This window comes from Cebidichthys violaceus, unplaced genomic scaffold (genome assembly GCF_023349555.1).
Source record: "Cebidichthys violaceus isolate CVI_PGR_0920_01 unplaced genomic scaffold, fCebVio1.0.p SCAF_20, whole genome shotgun sequence".
In the NCBI taxonomy this organism is placed as follows: domain Eukaryota; kingdom Metazoa; phylum Chordata; class Actinopteri; order Perciformes; family Stichaeidae; genus Cebidichthys; species Cebidichthys violaceus.
This window is the reverse complement of record NW_027176373.1, coordinates 11,626,755-11,653,709: the sequence shown is the minus strand read 5'-3', so window position 1 is coordinate 11,653,709 and position 26,955 is coordinate 11,626,755. Positions and strand designations below refer to the sequence as shown.

At 42.3% G+C, this 26,955-nt stretch overlaps 1 protein-coding gene across 1 annotated transcript in view; it reads left to right on the top strand.

Moving 5' to 3' along the window:
* Positions 1-322: 322 nt before the first annotated feature.
* The window catches only part of nlgn2b (neuroligin 2b), a 65,875-nt gene continuing 39,242 nt past the window's right edge, over positions 323-26,955 (top strand). Inside the window, exon 1 of the mRNA XM_068716393.1 lies at positions 323-810. The gene's annotated coding sequence lies outside the window, so the exon portion shown is untranslated. The remainder of the gene's footprint in view (positions 811-26,955) is intronic.

Here is a 26,955-nt window from a genome sequence, read left to right as displayed (position 1 = left end):
ATAATATCTCTGCAGCTAAATATTTGAAGCACTTATGGTGTTACTCTAAAACCATGAAGGCTAAACGGAAGATCCCCGCGCCGTTTCTCAGCCTGAGCCTCCGTTTTCTGTGAAGAGCATCAGATACCAAGTGAAACCAAGAGAGAGCACCACGCAAGCGCGTAAAAGAAGAGATTGGACACCTGATTTTTCTGGGGTGTCTTTAGAGCGCTATTTCACATTTGAAGTCAAACAATCCTTGTTTTTTTTTTTGTTGAAGGCCCTTGCGGTGCTGCGTGTTGGGGGGGGGGGGGGGGGGGGGGGGGGGGGCAAATACCGTGGATTATTATCAGCATGGACAAACGGGGAAAAGAGGACAGATCACTGCGTTGACTTTTGAGGCAACACGCAGAGTCTTGACGCTATAGCGTTACGCATTTATTTTACTGTGAGCGCTTTTTTCTCTCTCTCCCCCCTCCTCTGTTTGAATCACACTCGCTGCTGCATCTCTCAACATTATAAAAGTCTAATATCTGTGGATAAAGAACAGAGCAGGGTGTTGTCGGAGAGGGATGAGAGGAGGAGGGGGCAGTATGAGGTGTGCTTTTTTTGGAAAAGCCGGAGAAAGACGGACACCGAGAAGGTGTACTGATGTGCGAAAGCCTGCGACGCGCTACCCTCCTGAGAAATAATTGCGATCAGGGAAGAAATGGCCTAGTTAAAACACCATCGACACGCCGGCAGAGGATAGAAAAGAAAAATCGTGTTTGGATGGACGGGTCATCATCATCGTCATCATCACAATTCCAGTGCTTGCATCGAGTCTTTTAGGTAAGCCGTATGTCCACCACCACCTCCTAAAACGTGACTGGAGATTTTTCTGTCCATCATGGGTTTTATGTGTGCGCAATCTGTACGCTTTGGTGACTTCGCACATTGCGCACGTTATCCATCTTGACGCACTGTCACAATTGGGGGAATGAGAGTTCAATGTTAATCCCCGTGTCACTTTGTTGCTATAGCACATATTTTCTTCCCTTTTCAGCGGGAGCCTTCGATCGGCCTTGCCTGTTGATAAGCCGTCACATCTTAGCGTGATCAACCGACTTTGTGTCTTCAACGTCGTTATTCTGTCTTTTTAACCATGCTGCTAACTAGATGATATTCGTGGGATTTAATTGGAATCAACTCATCGTGTAGGCTGTCAGTCAGACTGGCTGCTCTTCTCTATTGGGCTCCAATGGTGTCCTGTTTACTTTGGTATATATTGTTTTCATTATGCTTGTATTACATGTATTGATGGCTTAATTAGACACACATGCTGCTATGCTGCAATATAACTAATGTCAATCAGAGTGTGTGACAGGCCTTGAACTCGGAAGATGTCCTCTCTCATGAACAAACCCACAACACACAGACACACACACACACAATGTGCACAAACAGACACACATAGCCTGTGTTCTAGAAGATGCAGATAGGATTGTGAATTAAATGCACACACTCTGATGATCCAGGGACAGGCTCCATTAATATTCAGTGGTGGTTGGGCAGTGCTCAGTTAATGGCAGACAACAGGACCTCTGTTCTGACAGGTTGTGGATGAGAAATGGTATATTTTCATTTTGGGGGAATAAGTGTGTTTCTCCCACTGATTCGGTGCCTCTAGCTATGGACGAGTGACATTTAAAATCCATCAGAAAACCAATAAAGTGATTTTGTAGACTTTTTGCAGAATTTGGCATTACTCTTGTTCATGTGCTGTTGGAATAGCTGTGATCGCTCTCTTGAGCCGACGTCATGTCAACCTGGTTAATGGCATTTGGACACTTACTCAGATAGAACAGAACATGAATGAAGACTTCTGAGACTTGCATGGGCTTCGTTTATACCATACATTTGCCTTATCCAAATGTTGTCAATACATAGAAGAGAAATTAGAGCAAAGGTTTTGCCACAGATGTTCCCATAACCCTCAAATTGAAAAGTATTTTGGGAACATTTAAAACCTGTATTCTTTCCAAGATAATAAATTGATTATCTATTCCTGAAATGGATCCATTTTGTGTCTAGTTATTCACTCGCAAGAGGGCCTGAAAGATTGGGTGGCATTATATTGACGGGTGATCCTTTGCTACACAGGGATGTAGTGCAGTGACATCACACATACTGTGATCAACAGTTAATATGTGTACTTTAACAAGTGAAACTGCCTGCATTGTTTTTATCTCTCAGAAAAGATATGGTGACTGCAATCATTCCCATAGTACTGTATCCAATAAATTACAGCAAAGGGCCAGTGATGCTAATATTGTGGTGAGCCCAGTGTCGCTTGGTTTCCAGAGGGAAAATAGACAAGGTAAATGGAATTAAAGCTGCAAGCAGCGCTGATCGGGTCATCGCACCGTTGTGCATGTCGGGGGTACTGGCAGGACGCTGGTCGACGCAGCCAGGCACAGCGGTTCATGAGTTTTGAAAGGGCGCAGCTAAAGTGAAGGGGGGCGGAGCAAACTGTCACTAATTAAATATGATCTATCTGCAATAATGCCTCCCACAAGTGTCTACGATGAAGAGTTTATGTGTTATGAAAGGGGGCGGGGCTGACATGAAGGGGGCGGAGATAAGCCACACAAATAAAAAGGCAACTTTCTGCCGAGCGCAATAACGCCTCCCTTAAGAGTCGACAACAAACGGTTCAGGGGTCCTGAAAGGGGCATGGCTTACGTGCAAGGGGTGGGGCAAACATTCACTAATAAAAACGGAACTCTGCTGGGGGCAATGATTGGGGGCAGATTGGACAATGTACGCTGAAGTTACAATAACTTCTTGTGTCAAGGCAAAAGGCGTCACTGCTGCCATGGCAACAATATTGCATGAAAACGCAAACATTTGATAACTTTTCATTGGAAAGGTCTTTAGATTTGTACTGACCAAATTTGAAGTTGTTTTGATTAAATCTGTTGGACGAGTTAGACAAAGTATGGTAAAGGCTAAAAATGGCTGTGCACATTAAATGTAAAATGCCCAACTTCCTGTTGGGTTTACGGTATACCTTCAAGAGACTTTTTGGTACGTCTCCTTATTTTACATCTGCCGACCAAATGTCATACATGTAGGTGAAACCTCAATGAGGGGCTACATTTAACAACTTTGGATGCTTTTGATCCTTTTTGCTACACACAATATAATATAACATTTTTCACCACGTGTGATGTGTGTGGACATTTTCTATATTTTCTGAGCAACTTGAGCCCCAAAAAAGGTGATTCATTGGCAAAAATAGTAATTCCTTGCATTTCAATATGGTGCCTGCACCGAGGTTAGTGCTTGGGCCCTAATGAAAATAGAAAGAACGGCGGCTTAATGGATTGGATGACAACGTGAAGTGGAGACTTTGAATCCAGAACAAAATGTGTTTAGTCTTAATGTTTAATGAAGTACATTCGGGTGACCAAGTTGAAGTGTCGGAAGGTGTTCAATATGATATTCTATCTTACATAAACATGATCAAAACCAGAGCTTTCTTGAAGGAGGACAGGGTTTTATGTCAAGTTGTTTTGTAGTTTATATGCAGTAGCTATACATCTGATAGTGAGAGAAGGCTGCGTTGTGAAATAAAGACCTACTGTATGATAGCAGGCTGCTGGTGCTGTGTATAGGGCATAGGCTGCTTGCACTTATCCACCAAGCCATAGGATGTACCTTGTACAATTTGTGTGGTAATTGATGTGTCATTTGTTTCTTCATTTCACTGTGGCCATCTGAGTAGAAACAAAGTTAGGATTAGTCTAATTTTCTTACTGGGTTTAAATGAGGCAATTTGCGCACAAAAGATGCATGAAAAAACATGAATATGTTATGATTTATCAGTTTTATTTTATTACAATTGTTCCTATGTATTTTACCTCATCTTATTTATGTCTATTTGCGTTTAACTTCAAAGTCTGTGGTATAGTCATTGCTTTTTGTCACTGTCCATTTTAAATGTAATACTTTTAGTACTGTAGATACCAATGTCCCAGTCCTTACAAATTATGCTGCGACCAGGTAATCCTCCGCTGTGAAAAAAAGTCCAAGTACATGTATTCATAAACTCCTCATATCAAAAGCCTTACAAGCTGTACAGTATCATAATGCTGCCATAACATAAAGAGTCCGCACTGAAAAAAGTGTTTGCTCTCACTACAGTTGCACTCACAGTGCCTTTGCAGTGCTGTAACTCAGAGAGAGGTTAGAGATATTTTCTGTTCTTGACCTAACTCATCTTTGCAGGTACAACTGGTAATGGATAATTTGGTGTAATAGTGACCCAATCACATTGTCCGCTCTATAGCTGAAACATTTAAATGGACATGTAAGTGATAAGGAATGGGCATCACATGACCAAGGGCCGGGTGTTTGATTGGCCATTAAAGTTATTGCCTATGAATAAATTCAATCATAAATTCAAATGATTGCACTTTGTACTGTTTAAATCATAATACTGCTGTATGAAATAGTCATTGTGCCTCCATGCCAGCACCTTCCATGATTTCAGTTTTGTTTTTGTTATTTGTGTTGTTTTCTCTTTTTCTGGGGTTTCTTCTGAGGTTCCCCTGTTGTTCCTGTCTTTCATGTCACAACTCTATGATCTGTGGGCCAGTCCCTTAAGGAGAGACTGCAGGATTTTGCACTTTAAAAAAGTGTGTTTCAAGTGCTCAAAAAGTCCACAGGAGAGCCCTCATGTGCTGTGCTCTCCAATTGTTTTAGTGTGGGACTACCCTGAGCCCTCAGATATGTGTCAAGAACATTCTTCTAAATCTGTAATGTCTTTTGGACTGAGATGTCTGACATTGGGATTGGACTAAACCTGTAGTCTCACTGCTCCACGGGCAACAAGTCCCATTGACTTGCTGTCCAGAAAGCTGCACACTTATAGCACAAAAACAAACACATAATGTGTCTTCTTAGATTTTGGAGCATGGCTATGTTGTGTTTTTTTAGTGTTTGAGTCACAATTATCTCGAGGCAAGAAAGCCAGGCCCCATACGGCATGAAAATCCAGCCGAATATTTGACCAGCTTGGATGCGTGGCAGCTGTTATGGTCCATACATCCTCTCTATGACCGGCTAGTTTCACACCAAGCTACAGCATCTTTACATAAAACATTTACTGTGTTCCGGGTTAATGGTGCAGCTGCTGTGATGGAGGCTTGGAGATTTTAATTCTGTGTGAAGATGTCAAGTCAGAGAAACGGGAGGTTAAAATGACCCAGCTCTCAGTCACGTCACGACCAAGGGGGAGAAAAGCAGGAGAATAGCTTGACCTGACCCATTATCCGTGAGCAAAGTAAAGCTGGAGAAAGCGCATGTGCAAATGCCATGGTAACCATCTTGTGTAACCTCCTTTGAACAATATCACGTATCACTCGACAATGAGACAAACCAGGATAAGTGCTGTCCTGTCTTGCAAAGTCTGCGAATAATAGCACACCAAACACCATTAAAATATCTGGTAATTTAATGTGTCTTTTATTAGCAGCAGAGACGCAAGCCCATTAAAACGAGACACGCGACCTTTCCTGAATTGCAAAGTTCCACCCTTCAATTCATCAGACATGATCCATTAAGCAGCTGTAACACTTAGTTCTTTGATATGTTGTGGGCAGTGATACAGAAGCTTGAACTGGCATTCAAATATGGCATGGCATGTACTGTTAAAAAAAAAAAAAGAGGTTATTTTCAAGCAGTGGTAGTTTGTCATTGAACTGCACTGATCATAATTAAATCTTGCTTATGACACAGCACACACATTAAGCAGCTCGTGCTCTTTAGAGAGGTGTGGGCAGTGTTGACATGAATTGGGCAGATATGCAGTTTGAAATGTGGCCTATATGATGTATTGGGGAGGTAGCCCGATTTTAATTAATTAAATGTCATAGTTTCTACATTTGCAAATGGGAGCATAATAGCCAGTTAATGTTGCAGTATGAAGATAGCTAATGCTACTTTCATTGGCTTTGGATACAGCGAGGAACTTTAATGCCTAATGAGATATGGTGCTAAAGGAAATGTTAATAACCATGCCCCCACCAACTCTTTACCTCTAGTGCAGAAGTGAAGTGTCGCCAAATGGAAAAAAACAAAACACACACAGTATGTCCTTCCTGTCTTGTGAATGGCAATGCACTCAGTGCCTTGTGGAAACCCAGTGTAGCTACTGTACTATAAAGCTGAAGACGCAATTAGGGACAAAATATGAGTAAAGATTAACATAAATGAAAAGACTGCATCTAGTGCAGTCACTGAATATGATTTTTTTTTAATCCTTGTTACATAAACCAAAAGTTAAAGCAGCTGGAGGTAAGATGTTAGACAACGTACTCCGCAGACATTTTAAGACATAGCTATGATCTGAGGCAAACACTGACAAGCACAGAAATTAATAATACTCTAAAAAATACTGGGGTCTGATCAGGCTTCTTAAATTGTACCATTGACATCGAAAAGGGTGGGCATTTTGTCTTCATATAACATTTTTTTAAATCGTGTGTCATGCTATCAGAAAGGTGCAAAGACAAGTCGCAGAGGAGTAGAGTCACAGTGTATAATGACAGATTTATACCCTGTTGTCCAAAGTCGAGGCATCCACCTCAGAACCATACTCGGCCCTCGATAGAGCAGTGGCCACACACATGGTAAGCTTTGACACATCACTGCAAAAGGTAACACCATAAACTTTGAATGCAGAATGCATTTAAATATGAAAATTACAACTGCAACTTTTTTTAATGAAAATGTTTGGTGTTCCAAAATAAAACTAAAGTACTGTACTTGACCTTAATTAACAAAACGTAAAAGAAGCTGCTCTGTTGAAGCCCTGTGCAAAAAAAAAAAAAAAAGGCATCCCACAAGGCTTTTCACTTCAATGATGAACAAGAGACATTTTATACATAGTGTCTGTACTGTTTGGGTGTACTGTGGTGTGTTACATTACATCAGCTGGTTTGGTCCTGTGATTTCTGTTGATCTGGGTTTAGCTATTGTCACACACTGTGGATTCTGAACTGCTCTTAATAGAACCTCATTGTCGGCCCTTGTGTCTGTTCTGTTCAAATAAACCAGGAAATACCAGGGATCCTCTGTTCTCAAAAGGCCAAGACCTCTAGTTTGAAGGCAGTAAGCCTTAATGTTTTTCAGCAGTGCAAAAGGTTGCTCTGCAAGTTACACAGACAGTTGCAGGATCAGTAGGCTGGTGCAAGTGGAAGAACGAAGAGGAGCTAGATAAAAGCTCGGCCCAGCAGCGTCAATGCAGATTAAAACGGATTTACCTGGACAGTAATATGAGGGGGAGCACTCGGCCCCATATTATCCTAAGAATAAAGAAATGTTGCTCCGACACATTCAAATTGGCTAATTTACTGTATTTTCTATGACCAATTTAACCTTTATTTTTGATAAGAAATTGTAATTAAGCATGGAATGTGTTATAAGTTATTATATAATGAAAGCAACATTAGTTTTGTGCTATTGTGGGACTACATTCAAAAATCAAATCAAAATTAACTATAGTGAATTCTCACTTAAATTGTAATTTTTTACTTTTTATAAAATCAGATTTTCAGTTTTTATTATGAAAAAATGAATTGTTTTGTTAATTATCTCTCAAAGCTTCATTTTATTTCCCCTGTGCCCAGGCCTCATGAATAATGGCTGTTGGTTGCTTCAATACAATGTGAAATCTTTATTGGATTTTATTTGTGCCTGCCGTATATACATATAAACTATGTTGTACTAAATGAATGCCCAGTGTAAATACAACTTCATAGCGTCCCCAAGCCATATTTTTCATTCTATCCAGCGCTCCGTCAAATCACTTGAACTTGTTGAAGACCAGTTTTAGTGAAGTCTAGCATGTAACCAAGGGGTTACGTTGTGGACTGCCAAAACCACTACTTTGTGCAGTGCTCTTGCAAAATGTCAGGCAGTTCAATCAGACAAATTGCAAATAGATGTCCAGATGCACTTGATGGAAAATGCTCCGAGCAGCATGGGAGAGTCCGTGTGGCGTACGACCCCATAACGGAATCAGTGACATGAATAATCACAGGAGCGAGAGTGTGTGCTTGTTGGATTATCGAGACCGCCTAATGACCTTGTTTTAATCTGAAAGGTGTTTGTAAGAGTCAGTTGATACTGATCAGCCGATGGCATGCAGGAACCCAGTGCCCTACCTGAACCAACATGATGCTCCTTTCCTCTATAAAGGAACAGGAGTCTGCGTTTGAAAAGCCCTGACCTCAAAGGTGTGGCAATTAGCATTCTGGCAATTAATTACCAATCCTTCATTGTGTTTTGGACTCGTTTTTAAATTCAGCTGTCAGGCTTAGTGAGGCATGATGTCTAATTTGACTTTGAGGTTTCAGTGTCAGCTTATTTAAACAAATGGTTCTGACGATATGTTGCTGTCTACTTTTTATTGAAATATTTTACCCAGCACATTGTATTTTTCCTGTCAAATAACAAATGTATAGATTAGTACATGAAAGAACAGAGGCCAAAAGATCAAATATCATGCAAACGCTGTGTAGGAGAAATCTCACGTTAGCTATAAAGACTTGTATGTTCTAGAGTGACACTGCAACCCAAATGACATCCACCGCCTTTTATTCAGCTGAGCTCAGAGCAGTATCTTCGGAGCACAGGGAAACCTCTCGACACTTTTGGGCATACAAATCATTTCAGCAGCAATCCATCACACACAGCGGGTCTCAGCACTCTACTTAAGGCAACGAACTCATCATCAACGCAGCCAGCCCATCGGTCAAGGCACGCTGTCCAGTGAACGTGACAGTCCTCTTAAGGCAACGTTTAAATTTCCGCAGTCGTTTTGTGTTGTGGCAGCCTGAATAGGGTGCCAAAGTAAACTGTATGTATTTACTCAAATGAATGATGATCCTGAGTCAAAACTCCCCCAGTGTGAGACAATGAAGCATACTTATGTTCCAGGACGTGTTGCTGAACTCTTCTGGCTGGAAAAGGAAGCCGGTCTGCTTCTCCCCTCCAGGAACAGATGAGCAGTGTGTAGCTAGGGCCAGCTGCATGACTTGTAGATATATGGGTTATTACCCATTATTATGATTACCCATTATTATGTCTGTGGTCTAACATAGCGCACCTGCTAACTCCCACACTTACAGCATATGGTTTCTTTAGGTTTCCATTTGTGATGGATCCTCTATTTCAAAATCTGCAAGGTTCCCCTATGGCGTTCATCTAGATTCCCAATTAACAGAGACAGCTCCTTCCTTATCCCGTCTGTACAACGTCCCCACGTACACAAGGTTAGAAGGGCCTTTATTATGGCTGTAGACAAACTATTAAAATTATAATTGATTTGCCCTGTGTATCCATTGATTTATGCCAGAGTGTAATAACACATGATATACAGTATGTGTTGCATCTCAAATAGTATTGTAGATCCCCTTGCCTTATTTTTAGCCATCATCACTTGCATATTTTCAGACATTGTAGATGACAATGTCTAACCCTAAGGATGTAAAGGAAAGTACATTGCAAATAGGGATCTTGGTCAGGAACGTCTGTGAAACCCTTGATTACAGTACCTTCAGGGAGATTTTTTAATTTTAATTTTTTTTCATCTAATGTCAGCAATTCCAAAATTCTTGTTTTCTACTATATCAGCACATGGCAACTACAGAAGCCCATGGTTAAGGGTATAATAGATAGACTGTGGTTAAAGCAAAGATACTCTGGTTAAAATACAGTAAGGGTTAGGCACCAAAAACACTTAAAGTTGTAATGCTTAAGAATTTAGACTTGGTTGATTTGTCGACACCCATGGTTACCATGGTAACAGCAGGTGCAGTTTAATGCTATATTGAATGGTTATTGCAGACAAATACCGACCATGAACACTTTAAAAATGGGGTTTGATTTCATGAAAATCTTAAGGATTATAAGTTTATGGTTAGGGAAAAGCATGGAGCTGAAAATTAACGTTTTCCTTTTTATTAACTCAAGAGACAGGTTTGGTGAGGCAACTCAAACTTTGAGTTAACATCAAGGAAGGACTGCTCTCCGAATAAGACAAATAGAAATGTTATTTCTCTATTTCCCTTGGTTTTTCAAAAGTGCATCAAAATGTCAGACTAAGATCACTTTTTCTTTTTTGAACAAACAACAGTAAGAAAAGACAAACCAATGAAACAAAATGTTTTTTATTATTCCTGGGATCCTCTGATGATATTTGGGTAGTCACTGCATTTGCACAAAGAGAGCTCCTCTAGTTTATTTTCAGAGTAAATGGGTGGTTTATTGCTAAAGAGGAGAAACACTGCAGGTTGTCCCAGCCTTTCTGAAAACATTTTAATTAATAATTTGTTTGGATACTGGGAACACATCTGGACTACAGTGTATTACTACAGCAGTTAGGGAGCCATGTTTTAGCAGCAGTAAAGGACACAAACTAAACCAACAAAAGCATGGAAACCAAATGGCTGGAGAATAAGAACGATAAGAATTAAACCATGAAAAGGAAGATGTTGATGTAATCGTAGCAAAAATAATAAACTCTGCATCTCAGAGGAGCTCAAGTCATTGTACCTCTTAACTCTCTCATCCACGATATATTTTATATTGGACAATTAAACATTTAACCTAATAAAAATACTTTACACTGAGGGATCTGGTGTGGAGTTTTCTTTAAGAAAGTGCTGGCCAATACTGACAACACACATCGTCATTTGTTTCTGACCAAATACGTCAATAGACTGATGATACTTGGGGAAGTTATAGACTGCCAGGTGGCCCTGCAAGGAGACAAAATGGAATTAAATTTTTTAGAACTTTCAAAATAACTTTAAGTTCTGAAAAAGCTATCTGTCTGCATCAGTGGAAAACATAACGTGCAAATCTACAAAGGGTCCAACCCCCGAAAAAGACGTCATTATGTGAATGGCCTGTTTCTATTTTAGTCACCATTTTGCAAATTGTCTTCTTATAATAACATTATATTTGAACAAAGGCATACATAAACCAGGCTTTTATTCAATATCATACATTATACAATATTAAATATGTGGCCTCGCTCAAGTTGTTCATCTGGACTTCTGTTCAATGCAACATAACGAGAATCATCTCTGATGTTGGGAAGCCATCATATTCAATATAGTCTGATATGCAGTGCTGTAAAGCACAAACTTACCCTTCATTATGAAAAGCTTTGTTGATAATGGTTTGAATAGGATAGTGATTATAGGAGCCAAGGTGATGGCTGCTGTAAACATTACTGTTGCCAAGGTGATTCTGAAATGGCAAATAGGGTGTTTGTGTGGGTTGGGCAATAATTACAAATGATTGTTTATGATGATTCATTTTTGTGGAATTGTATATCGAGTGAAAATGTACAAAAATGTTTTGTCCGAATGATTATTCCAAGCAAAGTGAAATGCATTTGAAGTACAAATTCAGGGCTAAAGTTGTGTAGCAGCGTAACAACGCTAGCCGTGTGTGATAGTGGGGCTCTGACTGCCATTTGTCGCCATGCATCGAATGGCCAGACAAGTTCAAAACCCCTAAATAGAGCAAATAATGCTGCGCAACTTCCAGTCTTAAATGGAGAACATAAATTAGATTGAATATGTCTGTTAGCTCTACCAATTAAAACAAAGTCTAACCCATGTTCTTTTTTGAACAAAAAAACACTGTAGCTTTGAATACCTACCAAGTAAACATATAATAGGTTGAACAAATCTCTTCACCATAGACTTTAATCATTCTGATTCATTAAAAAAAAAATATTCATACCTTAGCTCAGCCTCACATTTTTCTCTACTCATATGATCATTCCCTTAGCTTTACTTGTCCATGTATCTCCCCTTCATTCCCACCTGTCATTGTCCATGAACCTTAACGGATACAACCGAAGGTGCGCTGCAGTCTTTTTGTCTCATTATATCAGTGTTCCCAACTTTTATGTTGCAATTCGTGCCACTTCATCTTAAATCTCACACCACTTCTCCTGCACAGCCCTTATCTGCCCACACTGGTGCAGTATCCAGACTCTAACTGCTCGTCCTTGTCCCCACCACCCCTGACTGTACACTCCTGTAATAATGAGTATTATTGTGTAAATGTCATGTGCGTAGTGTTTAAGTGTCAGCCATGTGTGCTTTTTCCAGCCTAGTGTTTCTTTGTGCTCACATGATCTTATGTAAGAATGAAGCAGGTGTGGCTGACATGTGTCTCTCAGCCACTCACTCTCAGGATGCTCCTTAAAGCAAATTGCACCGTCTACTGAGGGTTGGGGGCTAACAGGTAACAAAATACCTCATTTGTAGTACATTTTAACAACATACAAATGTAAGTGGATGCTTGTGATTTATTTATGCATAATGTGACTTAAAAACATCCCAAAACAATCACATTTTAGATGTCATTTTCGGAACATAACTGGCCGGACTTGTTTTGATTGCATGACAGGAAACAGTGCAAGGGCCTGCTTGTTTCTGTGACAACAGAGATGGCGATAATAGTTCAATTAAGCATACACACAGTTCAAATGAAAGAGATTTCACGCAGCAGGGGTATGTTTGATTCACTCCCAAAATGTGGGCTCTTAACACTCACCTTTTTGTCATCCCTGTGAACAAACACTTTAAATCCTCCCCCTTGTGTTCCTTTTGACACGTGAACACGTTTAAGTAAACGAAAATTAAGAGTATTTTAACCAGGTTACTCTCCTGTTGACATATAGACAGACAAGTGTTAATATGACAACTGCAACAACAGGATTAATGTCTTAATTAGTATACAGGGCTATTAGTGCAGACATAAATGCACCCACTATCATGTGGGTCTGTCAATTGCACCCAAAATCATTGTTGATGATGAAGCTTCATTACGTAACGCAGCTGGCAGGAGATGTTTACTTGGCACTTTTCATTCAGAATTTGTTATATTTGTACTGTTTTATTAATTATATAACCTGATAGTATCTCTGCTCTTCTTAACAAGCTATTTCATTGAATCCAATGAAGCCCTGCAGTAAATTAGAGAATATTTCATGGATTAAGAAAAGGCACAATAACATACTGTACTTTTTCAGATAAATCAAGATTATTGCCTCCAAGAAACAGATCTTTTCTATCCCAACTGTGGCTTATAAAACCTCAGCAAACAGCCAAGCGACTTCTCTTTTGACACGACTGAAATTGAATTGCTTTGAAATGAGTTGCGAGGGAAACAGAATGGCTGTTTGAAAATATGTACAGTGCAATAAAAAAGTACTGGGACAGTGACGTGTTTCGATGTCACTCGTGCACATTTGATGTGAAATGAAACAATGACTGTCAGCGCTGATTTTCAGCTTCAGGGACGAGTTTGCTCGGAGCCCGATTTTGTACATAACATCCCAATTGTAGAACAATGCAGCCGGACATCGATCCTAAACATAAAGACAAGACCACCGAGGAGTTTCGGGGCTGGATGTCAAGGTGGCTGTGAAAGTGTCATTTTATAATGTGTTGTTATTACATTATGTTTCGCTTTCGTGTCATTGTTCCTGCGCAGTAGGAATGAGGTCATGGATGGAAAAGTCCTAAATATTGTGTTTAAAGTCCCTTGCATATGCTGTAAGTATGTATCATCTTCACAAACTATCAGTGTGGTGGAGCTTTAAGAAAGGGGAATTACAGGATGATGAGCTTTAACTTGACATTCAGCAAACCACTTAACCACGCATGTCACCCCTGCTGCCTGCACCAGCCTCTGTTTTAGCCATGACAGCTTCTCCCTCTATCTCTCTTGCCATTGGTCCCTACTCTCTACTTCCCCTCGCCTCTTTTTATGCCATCCTTCCTCATTTTGACTTCTCACTCTTTTCATACACCCTCACAACTGCACACGTTCACCTCCTCTTTGTGTGATCACAAACCTTCTTCAGTTGTGCTGTGAGTGGGTAGAACTTGCAGCACCCAAAGTTGTAATAAAGCAGGAATTGCATTAGAACTGTCTAGGCAGAAGTCGTTGAATGAACCTTAACCATAAAAAAAACTTGAGCAAATGATTTATAAATCAACTACTCTGCTACCTGTTTTGGAAAGCACAGATTTGATTTGACGCTATCAATCCAGAGAACAAGACTTTTAGAAAAATATGTTGAAGTAAAGTTGACAATGTTGAAATAAAGCTATGAAATACAGAAAACAGAATTATATATTACAGAACACTTTCAGCTAAAATGAATTTAGCCATCCTGGACTTGTTCGACGACAGTAAACTATAATGTTAGGTTGTCAGGTGTGTTCTTAAATACATCTGATTTTTAGTTTCAGGGCACCTAGTGGCATTTATTGTAAATTTACAGTGCAGGGCTTTGCTCAACAGTGAGTTTGGAATATATCTCCCCAAGCATTATTATAATATTGTCACAACTTCAGCCAGGCTTTAGTTTTTCATTTGTCTGTCTCTTGTTTTGCCACACTAACTCTCATGTCATTTCAGAATCTGCCACTCCCTCCTGCTCTGCACTAATTGCTGATTTCATTTCACCTGGCCTGCCCCACCTCCATACTCACCTGCTCCTCATCAGCAATCAGCCCCTCAGTGTATATGTACCGGTCCATTTCCCTCAGTTCTTTGCCAGATTGCCTAGTGTGTTTCCCTTGCTATCCAGCAACCTGTCATCCTGATCCTGATCCTGATCCTGATCCTGATCCTGATCCTGATTGTTCGTGTATTGACCTGCCTTTTTGGACTTTGGACCTTCCCTTTTGCCTGCTCCCACTGGATTTGTTTGCCACGCGGGTTACTACCTGGTTTGACCTCTGCTGATTATTAAACCCGGTTTCTACACCTGAACTGTTTTCTGTGTCGTGCTATTGGGTTCTTGTCTGTCGTTTTGTGATACCTGACAGTACAATCTGGCCAAAAATGAACACAGCCGACATTGAGAAAATAAGGCAGGAAATGTCAGCACAAACTGCTGCCCTACACCATCATGAGAAGCAATTCACCGCTATGGCGACAGCTCTCCAGGAGACTTCTGCACGCCACAACCAACATTTGGAGGCTCTGAGCAATCAGCTTCAGCAGCTCATACAGCCCAGACAAACGCCAGCGGTTTCACCACCCACCAGTCCTTCTGTTCCCACTGTTCTGGGTCCAGAACCCTGCTTAAGTGCTCTGGAGCGCTTTTCTGGAGCTCCAGGTACCTGCCGCTCTTTTCTGACTTTGTGCAAATTGACTTTTGAACTTCAGCCTCTCACATAGCCCACTGAGAGGTCAAGAGTGGCTTTCATGATCACCCAGCTTACTGGGCGGGCTCGGGACTGGGGCACCGCTGAGTGGGAGAAGCAGTCGGCTTTCTGTTCTTCTGTGACTGCCTTCTCTGAGGGTCTTCGGAAGGTGTTCGATCATGCTACCCCTGGTCGAGAGGCTGCTCGTGGACTGTTAAACCTGGTTCAGGGGAACCGGAGAGTGACTGATTATTCCATTGAGTTCCGGACACTTGCTGCGGAGAGTGACTGGAACGCTTCCTCCCTGACTGATGCTTTCTACAACGGCCTTTCTGATGGCATCAAGGATGAGCTGGCGGCTCGGGATCCTCCGACTGATTTGGACACGCTCGTCGCCACGGCCATCAGCATTGACGGGCGTCTCCAAGAAAGGAGACGAGAGAGAGCGCTGATCAGTACTCCCCGGAGCCTTCCACGTCCTCCATCGTCGCCTCCCACTTCAATGTTTTCTCCTCCCGCCGGTGCCTCTGGAGACCCGGTTGAACCCATGCAACTTGGCCGGACCAGGCTGTCAGCGGCTGAACGACAGCGGCGCCAAAGGGAGAACTGCTGCATGTACTGTGGGCAGGGAGGTCATTATGTGTCTTCCTGTCCAGTAAAAGACAGGGCTCACCAGGAATCCAGAGGGCGCTGGTGAGCCATATCATGAACTCTGAAATGCCCTCTCGTCCACTACTTCACACCCAGCTCAACTGTAATGGACAATCACACGCTGTCTCTGTCCTCATTGACTCCGGGGCCGATGCCAACCTTCTGGATCGTGGTCTTGCCATGCAACTGGGTATTAACCAGGAACCCTTGGTCGAGCCTATCAAGGCGACTGCTCTGGATGGGCGCCTCCTCTACACAGTAACCCACCGCACTGTTCCTCTTCATCTGGGCATATCGGGTAACCACACTGAATCACTTACCTTTCACCTGATAAATACTCCTCAGCACCCAATCATCCTGGGGTTTCCTTGGTTAATAAAACATAATCCACATATTGACTGGGGGACTGGTTCCATTCTACAATGGAGTGAACATTGTCATGCGGTCTGTCTGAAATCTGCTTTGCTACCTGCCTTCAACACCTCTTCCTCTAATGAGCTCCCAGATCTCTCAGGTGTCCCATCCGAGTACTATGACTTAAGGGAGGTGTTCAACAAAGTACGGGCCACATCGCTTCCCCCACACCGCCCGTACGATTGTGCCATTGACCTCCTCCCTGGCTCATCACCGCCAAGGGGGAGACTCTTTTCTCTGTCAGCCCCTGAAACCAAGGCCATGGACGACTACATTAACAACTCACTGGCAGCAGGCATCATCCGTCCCTCTTCATCCCCTGCTGGAGCCAGATTTTTCTTTGTGGATAAGAAGGACAAATCCCTCCGACCCTGCATCGATTACCGCGGTCTGAATGATGTCACCATTAAAAACCGGTACCCCCTCCCACTCATCTCTTCTGCATTTGAACTGTTACAAGGGTCTTCTGTGTTTACCAAGCTTGATCTCAGGAATGCCTATCACCTTGTTCGCATCCGGGAGGGGGATGAGTGGAAGACGGCGTTCAACACCCCTAGAGGCCACTATGAGTACCTGGTTATGCCTTTCGGACTCACTAATGCTCCTGCAATATTCCAAGCCTTAGTGAACGATGTGCTCCGGGATTTTCTCAATGTGTTTGTGTTTGTATATCTTGACGATATCCTCATCTTTTCAAAGACTGAACGGGAACATGTGCAGCATGTCCGCAGTGTTCTCCAGAGACTCCTAGAGAACCAGCTGTTTGTGAAAGTGGAGAAGTCTGAGTTCCATGCCACTGAGGTGTCGTTCCTGGGATACATCATTTCAGTTGGACGTATTCATATGGATCCCACCAAGGTTAAAGCAGTGGCGGATTGGCCGGTTCCCACCACTCGGAAGAAGCTTCAACAGTTCCTTGGGTTTGCCAATTTCTATCGTAGGTTTATCCGCAACTATAGTTCTGTGGCAGCTCCCCTGACAGCCCTCACCTCCCAGAAGATAGCCTTCCAATGGTCCCCTGCTGCAGAAAGGAGGTTCAAGGAGTTAAAATCACGGTTCTCTTCTGCTCCCATTCTCATCTTTCCAGATCCTGAACACCAGTTTGTTGTGGAAGTGGATACGTCAGACTCCGGGGTGGGGGCAGTCCTGTCTCAGCGGTCAGCTGAGGACCAAAAGTTACACCCATGTGCTTTTTTCTCCCGCAAGTTGTCCCCAGCAGAAAGGAATTACGACGTCGGAAACCGGGAGTTACTGGCTGTCAAACTGGCTCTCGAGGAGTGGAGGCACTGGTTGGAGGGGGCAAAGCATCCGTTTGTGGTGTGGACAGACCACAAAAACCTGGAGTACATCCGGTCAGCCAAACGGTTGAACTCCCGTCAGGCCAGATGGGCATTATTCTTTAATCGTTTTGATCTTACCCTGTCTTATCGCCCAGGTACAAGGAACGTCAAACCAGATGCCCTGTCCCGTCAGTTCCAGTCAGACAACTGTCCCACACAGCCTGAGAGTATCCTCCCCACTAAGGTGGTCATCGGCGCAGTTACCTGGGACATTGTGGACGAGGTAAAACGGTCCCAGGCCGACCACCCGGCTCCCAGTGCCTGCCCTGATGATCGTCTGTATGTGCCTGTGAGTCTCCGCTCTCAGGTCCTCCAGTGGGGACATTCTTCTCGCCTTGCCTGTCACCCAGGGGTTAGGCGCACCCTAGCTCTGCTAAAGCAACGTTTCTGGTGGGCTTCCATTGAAGAGGACACCAAGGAGTTTATCGCCGCTTGCCAGATTTGTGCTCAGCACAAGACTGCTCGCCATGCCCCTTCTGGTCTTCTTCAGCCACTGCCTATTCCTCATCGTCCATGGTCCCATGTCTCACTTGACTTTGTCACCGGACTGCCTCCCTCAGAGGGTAACACCACCATTCTGACTATTGTGGACAGATTTTCTAAGTCTGCTCAGTTTGTTCCGTTGCCTAAATTACCATCTGCCAAAGAAACAGCTGAACTTATGTTACATCATGTTTTCCGTCTGCATGGCCTCCCCTGTGATATTGTCTCAGACCGGGGGCCACAGTTCACTTCTCGTTTCTGGACAGAGTTTTGCCAGCTGTTGGGGGCCACGGTCAGCCTATCCTCTGGGTTCCATCCTCAATCCAACAGACAGACAGAACGGATGAACCAGGAAATGGAGACTGCCTTGCGTTGCATTGCATCCCAGACACCGACCTCCTGGTCCAAACAGCTTCTGTGGGTGGAGTATGCTCACAATACGCTTCCAAGCTCAGCAACAGGGCTTTCTCCTTTCCAGTGCTCTCGGGGCTATCAACCTCCACTGTTCCCGGAGCAGGAGCGAGAGGCCAGGGTCCCATCTGTCCAGGCGTTCATCCAGCGCTGTCGGCGCACCTGGTGGCGGGCCCGTTCTGCTCTCCTGCGTTCGTCCAACCGGTACCAGAGAAATGCCAACCGCCGTCGGATCCCTGCACCCTGCTACACTCCTGGTCAGAAGGTTTGGCTGTCCACACATGACCTCCCACTCCGGGGTAGAGTCTAGGAAGTTGGCCCCAAGGTTTGTGGGCCCGTTCTCCATCACTAAGGTCATCAACCCTGCTGCAGTCCGTCTCCGCCTTCCTCGCTCCATGAGAATTCATCCCACCTTTCATGTCTCCAAGATCAAACCCGTAAAGGAGAGCCAGCTCCAGCCCTCCTCCAGACCCCCGCCACCCCCCCTGCTCATTGACGGGGGTCCTGCTTACGCTGTCCATCGTCTCATCAAGTCACGACCGCGGGGAAGGGGTTTTCAATACCTGGTCGATTGGGAGGGTTATGGCCCTGAGGAGTGCTCATGGGTTCCAGCTCGTAACATCTTGGACCCTGACCTCATCTCAGCTTTCCATAGGGACCATCCTGACCAGCCCGGTGGGCCCTAGAAGGGGGGGTTCTGTCACAACTTCAGCCAGGCTTTAGTTTTTCATTTGTCTGTCTCCTGTTTTGCCACACTAACTCTCATGTCATTTCAGAATCTGCCACTCCCTCCTGCTCTGCACTAATTGCTGATTTCATTTCACCTGGCCTGCCCCACCTCCATACTCACCTGCTCCTCATCAGCAATCAGCCCCTCAGTGTATATGTACCGGTCCATTTCCCTCAGTTCTTTGCCAGATTGTCTAGTGTGTTTCCCTTGCTATCCAGCAACCTGTCATCCTGATCCTGATCCTGATTGTTTGTGTATTGACCTGCCTTTTTGGACTTTGGACCTTCCCTTTTGCCTGCTCCCACTGGATTTGTTTGCCACGCGGGTTACTACCTGGTTTGACCTCTGCTGATTATTAAACCCGGTTTCTACACCTGAACTGTTTTCTGTGTCGTGCTATTGGGTTCTTGTCTGTCGTTTTGTGAAACCTGACAAATATTATTATAATATTAGTGATTTGTAAAGTAGCCTATCCCCAAAGCTTGTATGGCGTTTTCTTTCACCAACTCACCACAAGTCCTATCAAGACGTTCTCCACATAAAGGGAGAGTGATTTGCTTGTCAGTTGGATGTGGCTGTCACAGCCGGTAATGAATTAGTCAGACTTGCACTTTGCCAGCGAAATGTTCATAACGCATCCACATCGAGAACATGAGACACACATCGACGGTGTATTACTTGGGAGCCCTCAGACAAATGTGATACCTTTGGAAAACACCAAGCAGAGCATTGACACTCAATGCACCAGTGCATCTCCTTCAAACAAGAGGCTAAAGTATGATGTAAACTCGTGCGATATTGTTGGGCGCTGGCTCGCTGTCATCACTTCTCAATGATCACATTTAAAGTAGGCTAAAGCAACGTCTGGCCCGTGGCTACATTCAGACTTTTGGCTTTCCTGTCAGCCGGGGATCCTCGGGCTCTGTTCACTCTTTCTCACTCTTGAGTCAAGAATAAAGCTGATTGCAGTTTTGCTGGGGGGGGTAGCGTTGAACGTGCCTGCCTGAGGAACGTAAGCTAGTTAATTCAATGTTATCCAGTAAATCTCCTTTTAAATTGTGCCCCTCAAGACATGCTTTTATGTATTGTTTTCATCCTTGCAACAGCCTTTTCTGTTTCTTTTTTCTTTTTCCTAGATTTTAAAAAAGAGCATCATGAGCATCATTATTCACATTTTTTCATATTACAGGATATCAGTGAGACTGGGCAATCAAGTCAACATGGCTGAGCTGCCCTCTCTGTTTAACTTAGTGGGCCATTCTATTCTTAAATTAGCTTTTAGCTTGAGGCAAAGCAGCTGTCAGACTGCTCCCTCAAACTGTGTATATCGCCCACAGACACCTATACACACGCTAACGCAGCTAGCGTTTCACCTAGATCATCGCTAATTAGTGTGTCACCAGATTGTGCACACTACTTGGCTTCAGTGTGACGCATTCTCCCACTCACAACTACCAAAAACACTTAAGAAAGCAGATAAATAAAAAGTAACAGCCCCTTAGAGGCAGCCGTGTTCATCTATACCGTATTTTTAAGAGTGTCTGGCCAGTTGCCATCAAGATATCTTATTCTATTTGTGTGCTGGTGAGGAGAATTGTAAGATAAAGGGGTTTCCACGTGATCTACAGGTGTTAACTAGAGAGAACAGTGGTGACTAACAGCAACATATTGATTTTCTGGTTCAGCAGTGACTGAGAGCCTTTTGTCCAACGTCTCCTATCTGCTCCTACTGCCTGCTGCTTTATGATCCCTGCTGCTGCTTTGATAACCTACATTGATGCTTCACTAAGGCCCCTTTAATTGACTTCTACTTGATAATTTGGGAAATTGATTTTTAATCCGAACTTGTGTTTTCATGTTGGTAATTATTGGGGTGAATCCATGCAGCAGGGCAGTGAAGGAATAAAACGACAGTTAATTTGTTTTAAGTTGTGCTTGTTGAGGCCTCTGCTGCTCAGTCAGGAGACAGGATCTGTCCAGCAGGCCTATATCCCCTTTGAATGAGATGTTTGCAGTCATTTCTTGGGTTGATTGGAGTTATAATAAGTGATATTTCCTTGTGGATATTCCTACATTTATCCGGCTGCAGTGCGATGAGGATGGGAAAGCAGTGGCAGATGGAGCTGCCATGGTATCTGATTGAGCTGCTCTTTGAGTCAGGAGGGCTTTTGGTAAATAGAATAAATTGTGGGATGAAGCTCACGGCCCCCATCCGCACCAACAACACAGTGGTTCTCCACAATTGTAGGGTTGCCATGAATTTACATCCTAAAAGGTTGATTTCCTCAGACAGATTAATGGTAACAGCCTTTATAAGCAGTACACAACTATGAAATAACTGGTTTATAACACTCCATAATAACACTATAATGTAATAGTAAGCAGATGCAAGTGTTTGTTAATGTATTCATCAAAAACTATAACTCCTGCTTTTGACTCCCATAAGTGGAGGCTATAAACAGATAATAAATTAGAATTACTGACAAATACTTCTCAATATATTCTCAATAATAAACTCATGAACATGTCCAAATATCTGTTATGTCTATCTGAATCCTTGTGATGCTCAAGCCATGATAATTATTAGAACTCATCCTCTGGGGACAATGGATATGTATTTCAAATGTTATGACAGTCTGGCAAGTACTCCCTGAAATATCTTGCTTACTAAAGTATGGCCGGGCAATACATTGAATTTACTCAAATTTCTGTTCACATGGTGAAAACAGAGGTTTTACAATCGGCACAAAACGGTTATTTTCCATCCATAAACCGCTGGCTACAATAGCTGCATTTAGTCTTGACAGTCCTGTAGACTGTGGCATGAATAGAACACTTTATTAAGGAACTGCACTGACTCCAGGTGTCTCCCGACTTCAAATGGCTAGCTTGCTCTGACTTCTTCAGTCTGTGCTAACATTAGCTAGCTACCTGTCTGAAGATGCCAGACTGATGGCACACAAACAGCATGAGCAGATGAATTAGTGTGCACACTTTTTTAATCTATCTGTGCTTAAACTGACTGATTGTCATAGTAGATGTCTGTGCTCTGTTAATTTGAAGCATCTGGCACTGACAGTCTTTAGCTGTATTAAATAATGTTTGCATATGCATAACAATGACAGCCTTGCAGATGGTGCAGGTACTATTCTTGCTCAACTGCCTTGCACATTAAGTCATAAAAATATATAAATTTCAATTATGTTTTTGCAATTTTTTCTGTTAAAATCATGAATTGGCCACATCTAGCCCAAAGTGATCGACCAAATCAACTGACTGACCAACATCTTAAGGCTCATACACTACTTGATATTTACTAAATGACTGTGCGCCAAAACAGTAATTCCTTAAAGTTTGTTTGCAACAAAGAACAAAAAATACATATACGTTTCTGTGATGGGTATATCCTTCCAGGGTTATGACTGGGTATGGCTAAAATGCAATCAAAAATCAACCTTCCTATTTATTTAATATGTTACAAACATTCTCATCAGCTACAAGAAGATGTAGCTTTACTGACGCTGTTGAGGTCAGCTGTGATTTTTTTTTTATCTCTACAACTTGACAGAATACCCTGAAAAAAATGAATTTGTATCTTCCCAGAAGGTTCAACAGTGATTCTATTACAATAATCCTAATATGGAATAAAGCTCATCTGTCAAATCTCTGCCTATTACCCTCTGCAGCCCTCCCCTTGTCTTCGGAGGCTCCAGTCTTCATTATGTGTCATATAGTTTAAAAATATTTTCGGGGCTTGACTGTTTTCTTTAATTAAAAGACACTTTTTAAATCAGTTGGGCAGTTAGTGACATTGTTTTTAAGTTGTGGCCTAAAATGTACTGATGAGTGAACAGGGTGTGTTTTATTTGAGTTGGCTAGTTGGGTCTCCATGCAAACGCTTGACACATGATCCTAATCAACAAGAATAGGCAGAAACTAACCTATCAGTGCTGAATATTAAAATGACTTGATTTACCCAATGCTGTAGGACTGCCCTGTGTCCTCAGCGGAATCGGTGCATCATATAGATGTTACAGATTACAAAGAAGAGGAACTGACCCTTTAAGTGGTGGATTCTGAGTACCGACCAAATAAATTATGAAATAATGCTGCACTCCAGGAGTGGCAGCCATTTTTTCTCTCATCTCCTATTCCTGTGTCACCCAGTCCATCGTGGCATTCTGTACATTGGGCGGTTTCTGGGTTGCTTCAATGTCTAGTGTGAAAAGAAGATGAGGCCCTTTGGCTGAGCGTACATATGCAGCCTGACAAGTCTAATCTCGACTCCAGTTGTTGTCTCAATTCATCAACAAAAAGACTTCATCTTGCCCAGTCCATTCAAGATGTAAGGGAACATTGAGGCCTCTATACACCTCTTTTACTGAAATCTGTTAAAGTCTTTAACACATGAAATGCACATCTGCAATCTGTGCAGTTAAGCCATAGCTAATTATTTTGTACATGCCTGCCTTATTCCTATTCCCATGATACCCTGTGTGAATTCTAATGTCAAACTTTGACTTTAAACAGGATAACAGGATTCTGCAGATTTCACCCTCTATTGACCCAATTGTCTTGGCAGTAAAGGTGCCCAGTGGCGCCTGAAAGGGAGGGAGGACTTTTATTTTATCTGGCTGAAAAGCTTATTGTTTACGTTACGACAAAATATTTTCACATTATAGTGACATACAAACCTATCACGTTAGGCCTTTACTATTTATCTTTTAAACTGTGCATAGAGAACAAATAAATTGAGGAATGTGATTTGATTAAGTTCTACTTCTGATTCCGCTGTTATTGAGCTGGATGCTATTGTGATAAGTATGTGTACACTACCAAGGACGGGACGTGCAACCTGAAGAAGTAGCCCTGGAGTAAGTTATTAAGTTAATAACTAAGTTATTTTAACATAAGTGATGCAGTGATGGGGACTTTGAAGCTCTATGTGCTCTATGTTCCATCTTCTTTAAAGTGGGTCTATGTAACTTCTGCTGATTAGCAGCCACTGTGGCCACTAGTGATAATGGTAAATGCTAAAGCATAAGGGTATCAGTACGGAAGTAGAGAACTGACTTGTTTATGTCAGCGACACAGCAAAATTCTATCTTAGCCTTTCTACCATTAGCCAACATTAATTGTCTCCAGCTACTGGTCACACCAAGGAAGACTCAAGTAGCAAAACCCCCGAGTGTATTGAATTGCTCAAGGGTGTGCGTTTCACTGCTTATGAATTCAACTTTTCATTCACGAGAAGAATGATTATGATATTTCCTCTTTCAAAACATACATAGTCTTGTTTTAATAAAACCTGACCAAATTTGTAAGAAATTACTAATAAGCCTGAAAATAGCTTTTCAGATCACTTCACCATTGATAGCAAAGAAATCAAGTAGCTAAATATGCTACTGTAATGATCTGATTATTCTGTTTACGATGTGACAGTCTGTGTTCCCACATCAGTTATTTCCCCACAATCACTAAGAAAAAAGGGAAGGCACCTGAAGCAAACCACTAAGTCTTGCAGACGCCGGTTCGGTGACAGAAACAATCGGAAGACGTGCCTATAATTCACGCAAGGTATCATGGGCTTAGGAATAATGTGCATTTACTTTCAAAGTCATATGAGCTCTAAATGACACTATTAATGTCTCCTGCAAAAGCAAGTTATCGTTCCCATTATATATCAATGCATAGAGACAATGAATGGCTATATCCAGACATTGTCGGTTGCAGGAGAATATAACAAACAACCATCAGAGCTTTGTTTGTTTTTTAGATTAAATGGTCCCTTTTTATATGCACAGTGACTGTATAGCAGATGAGCAACTTTAGTCAAAAACTCAGCACTGGCTTGCTAAGCTGCTTGTCGACCACAGATGTTGACTAGCAGAGGAGAGCAGCTTGACAGCTGAAGTAATGCATGTCGTTTTAACAGTCAAAGTGGAAACAAAGCAATATAAAATCCCCAAGGCAAGCATTTTCCACAACACCACCGTTCTGCGAAAGTTTTCCCAAACCACTCTGACCATTCCATTTTAAAACATACCCATAAAAGTGTCCCACTGGCAGAGACATTACCTTCTCAAACAGCTTTGGCTGACAGAGCTACCTGTTACATAACAACAGCTTAAAACGGCCCGGTGATTTGTGTGTCAATTTATCCCATTTTATGCTCGTAGATTCACGCTCAGTGCCATTTCAGCTCACGGATGGTTGACATGAACAGATGTTCGGGATGTTCGGGTACTACCATTTGCCAGTCACGTGTGAGCGGTTGAGAACAGACCAATTTGTGCTTACCGTAGAGTCTCGCATGCAACATCTGATGCCTCATCGGATTTTAAGCATGTGTCTGTACGTCATTGCCAGTGCATGCAGGGAGACAAGCATTTAAGAGAACAGTCCGACAGGCTACTTGATCCTCGTCTATGCTATCTCAGTCAGTAAGGACATTCATTTTGTGTGCATCCCTGGAACTACTATGCATATTGAAGGTGTTCTGACCTTGGTTTTGAGCTATATGTTCAGTCCCATTTACCGACAAAATACGACGAATAAGTATAGAAACTGTGAGCAGTGGGCAGTGACAGCAGCTCTGTGTCATTTAATGCTTTTTGAAACCACAGGCTTCGTACAGTATTCTGTTTACTGTATATTGTATTGGTATTGATGTCCAGCTCGTGTCTGCCTTGTTTCCAGTATTCCTCTTGAACTTAGCAACTTACAATACATTCCTCTTACTAATTTGTAGCTGGTTGATCAATCACTCTCATATCTGCATGTCCGTTGAATATGAAGCCACAGCCAGCATATACTATAAGGAATAACGGAGGTTGTCTTGTTAGTTTATTCTGTACTAAAACTACAATTTGTGTTTTTGTGTAGACTTTTCTTTGGCCAGAAGCAGTGACTTCCCTCTGCTGGTTACCTGGCAACCACATGGCAGTGTTTCCCATTAATCACCTGGACTGGCAGGCTGCCAAAGACTATTTTGTCCCGCCACAGTTTCGTAATAAACTGAAAATATTTGTATTCTTCTGGCTGGCACTGTCACATTTCAGTGCCCCCTGTTAGCTGATGCAACTGTTAACCAAGGCAGACCGTCCTCATTGAGCGGTCTGTGGTAACCCACCAGACCCGCCTTGAAACACGGACGTCGTCACGTTTACCACACTTTGTGAGCGTGACTTTTTTGCTGTGTCATCACCGTTCATATTATTTACAGCCAATGTGTTTATGATTAAATTATTTAATTGCTATTTTACAAAAATGTTTTTAATTCAAGTAAAAATACAAAAGTATTTGCATCAAAATATACTTAAAGTACCATAAGTAAAAGTATACTCATTATGCAGAGTGGCCTATTTAAAATAATATACAAACGGTAGCCCTATATCATTAGATTATAATTATTGATGCAATAATGTTTTCATTACTGGTAAAGGTGGAGCTCATTTTTACTACTTTATATGCTTAATAATTAGGTAAATGTAGTGTGTAAATGTGACCAGCAAAGAAATCTAAATATGAGATTTACCGGTTTTGATTGGCATCCATCAGTGAATCTCTACGAACTAGTAACTGATATTGTCAGATAAATGAAGTGAAGTTAAAAGAACAATATTTCCCTGTGAGATGTGGTGGACTAGAAGTATAAAGTTACATAAAATGGAAACACTCAAGTAAAGTAAAAATATATCAAAACTGT